The following is an 8,687-nucleotide window of genomic DNA, read 5'->3' as shown; positions in this document are numbered from 1 at the left end:
TGAACAGACACAGAGATGAGAGTAGGATGTATGTAAAGGTGGATATCATGAGGCGCCTCACACCACACCCACAGCCTAAGCTGCAGTCTCTGTAAATGAAGCTTCCCACCTGCCAGGCCTTGAGGGAGGCTAGGGAACAAGGAGGGACACACATGGCCACAGCTTTGCTTTCATCTACCAAGCTCCCGGCTGCTGGAGAAGCCAGGCAGAACCACTTATCAAGAGTTATTTCAGGGCTTCACAAACAATTATCAACAATTATACAACTCTTGCCAGGTGCCTCAGGGCAGACAGATGGCACACACAAGGTCAGTGCCCTCTGGGAAGTTCATCTAAAAGCAGAGACAAGATAAAAAACAAAACAATACAGTAAAAACAAGCAGGGGGTGCTCCCTCAGCTTATGGCCAGGCTTGCTGTTGGCTCTTCTCTTCTTAGGGATGGAGTGTCCCTTCTCAGGGCTCAGCTTCCTGTGGAAACCAGTAGAGTGTAGTCCATGGTTCAGAGGCTATTCTTCCCAGCCAGGCACACTCCGTGCTGTGTGACATCAAGCCTGTGACCTCACCTCTCTAAACTCCACTGCCTCGTTTATATAATGGGGGTAACACTGGGACTGACTCACAGGCTTGACGATTTAAGGAGCAAATTCGAGGAAAGTATTTAGCATAGGCGTGGTGAGGAGAAAAGGCCTGGCCAGCACCCCTAGCTTCCCTGATGTTTATCTAGGTTACAGCTGCATCAGAAAGATATCTTCCACTGATGGCCACTTGAATGACCCAAATATTACAGGGTTCTTGTGCACCCCATCATTCAGTGACCTGTTTTGACAACTCTTTCAATAGGGTACGGACTTGTTTTCGGGGAGGGACTCTTGACTTGCTTGGCTTGTCTTTTTGGGGGACGGGTTGTTTTGTTTTTTATTTGTTTGTTTTTGTTTGGTTGGGTTTTTTTGTGTGTGTGTGTGTGTGTGTGTGTGTGTGTGTGTGTACAGCTTTGTAGATCAGGCTGGCCTCTGCCTCCGCAAGTGCTGGGATTAAAAGCATATGCCACCACCACCTAGCTTGACTTGTCTTTTTTAAACATTGTTTTATTAGGAGCCAGCAAGATGGCTCCTTGAGTCAAGGAGCTTGCCTCCAAGCCAGGTGACCTGACTCCAATCCCTGGAATCACTGGAGAACTGACTCCCAAAAGTTGACATCTGACTACCAGATGTGAGTAGTGAAATTCAGTCACACACAAAAATAAATAAATAAAATGTGAAAAAAAATATAAACGTTTTACTATCATTTTAATCATTATAATTTGTTGTTTTAATCATGTAAAGTGTACAGTTCAGTAATAGCAAATATATTTACATTGTTTTGCAATAAATCACTAGGAATTGTGTGTGTGTGTGTGTGTGTGTGTGTTGTAAGATTGTATTATTGTGATCCCATGTACATGTGTGCACATTGTCAGAAACCCAGGACAAATGGTTAACTGTGGTGCCTATTAGCATACCAAAGCATATCTGGCTGCCAGGCTCACTCAGGACCTGTGGGCTCCTCTCTGCTCTTCTCACCCCCGACCCCCACACTTAACCTCTCCAGCCAAGGTAGCTTCACTTCCCTTCCCCTAGATTCTGATTCCTATGTAACTCTGCCATTTGGTCACATGCTCTCTTGATCCTCCCTTGGTCCTCCACTCTGGGCTCCAGGTCCCCTCTCCTGCTCCCTCTCTTCTCTTTTCAGCTCCACTCACACACCCCTCACCCCCTTGGTCTATTCTGCTGGCCGTGTTCAATCTGCTACCTTCTTTCTCTGCTCTGGACTCTCCCAGGTCTCTATGGCTGAACTCTCCCTCATATCTGCAATAAAAACCTTCTCTTCAACCAGACCTTGGAGCAGTCACGTCCTCAGTTTCATTCACACATGTGTATGAAGACAAAGATTGATGTTGGGTGTCTTACTCTCTGCATTAGTCTTCAAGATACTATCTCTCAATGAACCTGAACACCATTTATTAAACTGACCAATGAATTCCAGGGATCTACCTGTTTCTATCTTTTCACTCCCCAGCACGGGGATTTAGGTATGTGCCTAGATTTTATCCTACATGGGTGCTGGGATCAAACTTGGGCCCTCATACTTGTAAGATGAGCACTTTATTGACTGGGCCATCTCCCCAGCCTGTTTGTCACCTTTCTAAAAAGGTCATTGTTTTTGAATATTATTTTGCTATCATTTTTATATATTACACAATTTGTCAACTTAACCATTTAAAGTGTACAGCTCAGCCAGATGTGGTGGCACACACCTTTAATCCCAGCACCCAGGTGGCAGGGGCGGGCAAATCTCTGAGTTCGAGCCCAGCCTGGTCTACATAATCAGTTCCAGGTCAGGCAGGCCTATACAGTGAGACCCTATCTCATAAAATTAGGGGGGAAAAAAGTGCAGTTCCATACTATGAAGTATATTCACAGTGTTATACGATAGATGGCTAGAAAGTTTTCATTTTGCAAAAATGAAATTGAACACCATTTCCTCATTTCTCTCTTCCTAGCTCCCTGAGGCAGGATAGAAAGGGGAGTAGGTTAAGGAGAGATGGGAGGGAAAGATGCCCCTTAACATAGGATCCAGCCTGTGTTCCTGCTGGCAGTGTCAAGAAGCTTCAGATGACTGATAAAACCAAAATGGCCTATAAAGATAGCAATCTGCCACCTAAAGACATCACAAACAAGGCTGGTAAGGCAACTTGTGTTGGTTCAGGGCCAAGGTGTTGGTGGCCTTGAGTTTAACTGTATTAACAGTCCTCTCCCACCCCTAAATCTAAACAGTGTACTTCATAAACCAACCACTTTACTGTTTCATTTACCAAAGGAAATCCTTTAAGAGAAAAAAACTAGGCTATGCTTTTTCTTTTTTCTTTCTTTACATGTTACATAAGTATCAAATGTTAATCTTTAAACCTTGTTATAAGTAAAGCCTTTGAGCAATGCTACATAGAAAACCACAGAATCATTTATGTAGCCATTGTAAAGTCACTTCCTGTGGCATTTCTCTTGAGAAGACTGATAGCCTGAGTTTGATTCCCCAGTGTGTGAGGGTATGCATGAGCGCGCTTGAGAACACACACTGTGGCACGAATGAATATACAGGCACACAAAGTAAAATGTTTTAAAAGTCAAAACTAAGCAATAGATGCCCATGCTTCACTTTGAGGCATGCCCTGTGTAAAATCTCTACTTAATAAACTCACCACTAGCTTGGCCTTACTCTGACTTGTGGTGGATTCTTTTTTCTTTTTCTTTCTTTTTGTTTTTTGTTTGTTTTGTTGTTGTTTTTCCTAGATGGGACTTCTCTGTTAGCCCTGGCTGTCCTGGAAGTTGATCTGTAGACCTGGGTGGTTTCAAAGAACTCAGAGATTTGCCTGCCTCTGTCTCCCGAGTGCTGTGACTGGAGGCATGCACCATCCACGCCCAACTTGCTCTGGATTCTTTTCTGCAGTGTAGTCAAGGAACCAAGTTTACTTGAGTGGAGGACCCTAAGAGGGAAGAAACCCCTCAGGCTGTTGACAGTGGTCCAGTTTACATGCTCTTGCAGAGGACCCAAGTTCAGTTCCCAACACCCATACCAACCAGCTCACAACCCCTGTAACTCCAGCTCCAGAGGGTCTGATGCCTCTGGCCTCCTAGAACATTTGTACATATTTGCATAAATAGACACACAATTAAAATTCTGGTCTCGATGGGCGGTGGTGGATTAAAGGCACGCCTTTAATCCCAGCACTCAGGAGGCAGAAGCAGGCGGATCTCTGTGAGTTTGATTCCAGGACAGCCTCCAAAGCCACAGAGAAACCCTGTCTCGAAAAACAAAAATAAAATAAAATAAAATAAAATTCTGTTCTTAGAATGTACAGAAAATGTAGGTTTGGTAACAGCAGAGATTTAAGCCAAACTCAAAGCCCTTCTAAATACCATCACAGAGTTCATGAGGCAAGGCCATGGAAGCCTAAAGCCACAGCAGACAAGTGACTTTCCCAAGGTCACACAGCAACAGCTGGGATTAAGACCCAAGCCTGTAATGTTCTATGACTTCTCAGGGGGAATGCAGTGCAGTTGGTAGGATCCTCCAGGGTTTGATCCTCATTATCCCACATACTAGTGTGGTAACAAAGGCCCTAAACCTCAGGAGGATCAGAAATTCAAGATTGTCTTCAGCTGCACTATAAGCTTGTGTTCAGCCTGAGCTACATGACACCCTGTTGAAAAAGAATCAAAAATTGCCTGACTTTTTCTTCCCACACTGGCTAACGGGAAGCTGCTAATGGCATGCTCATGCTCCAGGCCCCCAGAGGTACTCATGGCCTTGTCCTCTATCTGATTTCAATATGAGCAAATAAGAATCTTTTTTTTTAATTAATTGGTTTTAGTGTTCCCAGAAAATCAAACTGTTAGCTCATAGATGCAGCCTCAGCAGAGGGGATCAGCCACACCACTGTCCTCTGTAACAACTCTTAACTCCTACTATGTCACAGCTCCAAGGTAGGATGGATACTAGGGTTACTTTCCAGAGTTATAATCTTCAATCCTATTTAGTACTTTCATTAAACTGCTGAACTCAGAAACCCCCTTCCCTGAAAAGTCTTTAAAAACAGAGTCATGGAAATGACTCAGTGGTTAAAGCCCACAAGTATGAGGGCTGTAGCTTGGATGCCCAGGATCAACATAAGTGCCAGACACCACACTCACCTATAATCCCAACCTCAGCAAACACAGACAAGGGCTCCTGGAGCAAACTGGCTAGGAAGACCAGCCTCATTAGCTAACAGCTCTAGGTTTGATTGAAAGAGTCTACTTTAATAAATAAGGTGGAAGAACTATGCATCGTGATTCCTGACACTAACCTCAGGTCTCCACATGCATTCAAATCCATGCAAGGCACCCACTCATGTGCCTACACACATGAAAACATGTTTACACACATGCACACCACACGAGTATGAAAGAAAAATAATACAGTCTATAAAAGTAATGGGATTTCCTTAGTTCTGCAAGCTGCTCTTAGATCTCCTAGCTTCTCCCAAGGCAAATGGCCTGAGTTACTAAAGGGTGTCTCACTTGTAACTAATCTAAGCACTTCTCTCTATAGAAGCTGGGTGGGGGAAGGATCTTTATTATTTAAAACAAGAACCATATTTTGGGTCTGGAGAGATGGCTCAGCAGTTAAGAGCACATGCTGCTCTTGAAGAGGACACAACTACTAACTGCCTGTAACTCCAAACTGAGGCCCTCTTCAGAGGGCCTGAGAACGCACACACACACACACAGAGAGAGAGAGAGAGAGAGAGAGAGAGAGAGAGAGAGAGAGAGAGAGAGAAGGAGGGAAGGAGAGAGAGGGGGAGGAGGAAGGGAGGGAGAGAGAGAGAGAGGGGGAAAGGAGGTAGGGGAGGAGGGGAGAGAGAGAGAAAGAGAAAGAAAGAGGGGGGGAGGGAGAGAGGGAGAGAGGGAGATAGGGAGAGAGGGAGGGAGAGAGAGAGAGAGAGAGAGAGAGAGGGAGAGAAAGAGAGAGAACTTTAAAGAATCACATTTTTGGCTGGGCGTTGGTGGTATACGCCTTTAATCCCAGCACTAGGGAGGCAGAGGCAGGTGGATCTCTGTGAGTTTGAGGCCAGCCTGGTCTCCAGAGTGAGTGCCAGGATAGGCTCCAAAGCTACACAGAGAAACCCTGTCTCGGAAAAAAAAAATCACATTTTTTAAATGTAAGCAAAAATGAATTTTTGTCATGGTGGCAAATGCCTGTCACCCCAGCATTTGAGAAGCAGAAGATGGTTCTACATGATACACAATACCCTGACTTAAAAAAAAAAAAAAGTCTAACTAGATTAATTTGTCTAGACTAAATTAGACTAATCTAATCTTAACAAGATTTAATTCTTCCTCCTTTGGAAAGAACTACATTTTTGTCTTAATGCTTGTGGGAGTCTTTGTTGGCAGTTGAGGAAGGAGAGAAGGAAACATGCTGTCAAATAAATGGCTAAGTCATGTTTCTGACATCACTGATATGAGTTCTTTAAGTGGGCTTAACTCACCAATAGGATCCCAAAAACTCAACACCCACCAAAGCTACCCAAAGCCGTGGGCTTCCAAGTACTCCCTGTCTCACATCCAAGAATAAGAAGCACTGACAAGGAAATGCAGGGCAGTGGTGGCACACACTTGGGAGGCCGAGGCAGGTGGATCTTTTTGAGTTCAAGGCCAGCCTGGTGTACAGAGAGACTTCCAGGACAGCCAGAGCTGTTACACAGAGAAACCCTGTCTCAAAAAACCAAAAACAAAAAATAATTTTAAAAAGTGAAAAAGAACCTCTGAGGGTAGATGTTTCTCCAAGAAAGAAATACCAACATCTATCCTGCTGGGTGGGCTTTTATGTGGTGTATGGAGGGAACAGGCTAGAAAGTGAGGTGATCTCTATTGACATGGGTCATTTTTGAATAAATCATGGGTCGAGGCAGTAAGGAGTCCATTCATGTTCTCTCAGCCCAAACAGACAGTTATTTGTGTGTTCAGTAGAGGGGTCATGTGAGCTATGTTACTTGCTCAAGATCCACCAATTTGGGCCACACCCTCACTGCTTAAGGGAAGCTGACCTTTGTCTCCTAATGGTATTTTGTCATCCTTGTTCCCTACATGGCTTCCTGTGAGCTTATTGTCTATTCTTGATTTTCAGTTAAGTAATAAACACTTGTGACCCTACTCACCTGGCCAAGAGCAGAGCCTTTGGTGTAACACAGCTCCTGAAGGCTCCCTCAGGTCATTGAAGCTCAAAGGTTAATTGCTATCCCCGAAGTGCCCCCCCCCCCCCCCCCCCCCGACAGGGTTTCTTTGTGGCTTTGGAGGCTGTCCTGGAACTAGCTTTTGTAGACCAGGCTGGTCTCCAATTCACAGAGATCTGCCTGACTCTGCCTCCCAAGTGCTGGGATTAAAGGCAAGTGCTACCAACCCCAGGTTTATCCTGAAGTGTTTTTTAAAGTTGTATTAAATGTGAACCCTGGATAAGTAATGTAGTGTTCAATTTTGCATACCTTCGGGATTTATAAAATGATTATTTCATAGCGTGTCATATAGGGGCTGGAAAGATATCTCAGCAGTTAAGATCACTAGCAGCTCTTTTGGGGGATCAGAGCTGGGTTCCTAGCACCAACAAGGTAACTCAAAACTGTAACTCCAGTTCCAGGGATCCAAAGCCCTCTTCTGGCCAATGCCAGCACATGCTCACAAGTGGCAAACAAAAGGTCACTATACATGCATTTGTGTGTGCATGTGCATATAATTTAAAAAATTATCATCTTTCATGTATTTTTATTATTAGTTTTTCTTTTATTTGGGGTTTTTGTTGTTGCTAGTGTATTTATTTTGTTTTAGTTGTTATTGTTAACTGTAGCCAGGCTGGCTTCAGATTAAAACAAAAAAACAAAACAAAACAAAACAAAACCAAAAAACCTCTTGGCTATATTTTGCTTGTTTTTTGGAGACAGAGTTTCACTACATAGCCCTAGGTAGCCTCAAACTTAACCTTAGCCTCTGTCTCCTGATGCATGTGCAGTACCCAATAAAATGCCATCTTTTGATACTTATTTGCGTTTTGTTTCTAATCTAAGAAGCCAGTGCGAGGTGTAGTGGCTCACACCTTTAATCCCAGCAGTTGAGAGGCAGAGGCAAAGGATCTCTATGAATTTGAAGCCAGCCAGGTTTGCATAGTGAGATCCAGGACAGCCAGGGCTACAGAGAGACCCTGTCTGAAAAAAAAAAAAAAAAAAAAAAAAAAAAAAAAAAAAGCTGGTCAGGAAGTTGTATCCCATGCCTTTAATCCCAGCACTTGAGAAGCAAATGCAAGCAGATCTCTGTGAGTTCAAGGCCAGCCTGGTCTACAGAGTTAATTCTAGAACAGCCAAGACTACACAAAGAAACCCTGTCTCAAAAAAAAAAAAAAAAGAGAAGAAAGAAAGAAAGAAAAGAAAAGATGAAAAATCCAGCCATGTCCTGGTTGAAACTCCTGGATGTCAGCCACCAGGTGACAGAATTGTTCAGGAAAATGAGACTATTCTCTTCCCATGTCCCCTCTTTTTTTTTTTTTTTTTTGGTTTTTGAGAAAGGGTTTCTCTGTGTAGCTTTGGAGGCTGTCCTGGCACTCGCTCTGGAGACCAGGCTGGCCTTGAACTCACAGAGATCCGCCTGCCTCTGCCTCCCAAGAGTGCTGGGATTAAAGGCGTGCACCACCAATGCTCGGCTTCCTCTATTTCTTTACTAAAGCTAGCTATCCTGCTTCAATATAGTGTCAATTTATGACATTAGCTTTCAGTACACCAAACTTTCTTTCCTTTTCTCTTTTGAGGGAGAGTCTCATGTAGCTCAGGCTGGACTCAAATTTGCTATATAGCTAAGGGTAACAGAGGATGGCCTGTTCTTGATTGTCATCTTGATTACCTCTGGAATTAACTAAAATTCAAAATGGAGCAAGATCCACTTCTAATATATATATATATATATATATTATATATATATAGAGAGAGAGAGAGAGAGAGAGAGAGAGAGAGAGAGAATGAGAGATTCATTCTGTAAGTTCTGCTACTCTAGAGAACCCTGACTAATACAATGCCCTTAAACTTCTAATCTTGCAATCAACATCCCCAGTGGGATTTACCCATATTT

The sequence above is a fragment of the Cricetulus griseus genome, chromosome 3, assembly GCF_003668045.3.
Source record: "Cricetulus griseus strain 17A/GY chromosome 3, alternate assembly CriGri-PICRH-1.0, whole genome shotgun sequence".
In the NCBI taxonomy this organism is placed as follows: domain Eukaryota; kingdom Metazoa; phylum Chordata; class Mammalia; order Rodentia; family Cricetidae; genus Cricetulus; species Cricetulus griseus.
The sequence above is the reverse complement of the archived record's forward strand: the minus strand, read 5'-3'. Positions refer to the sequence as shown.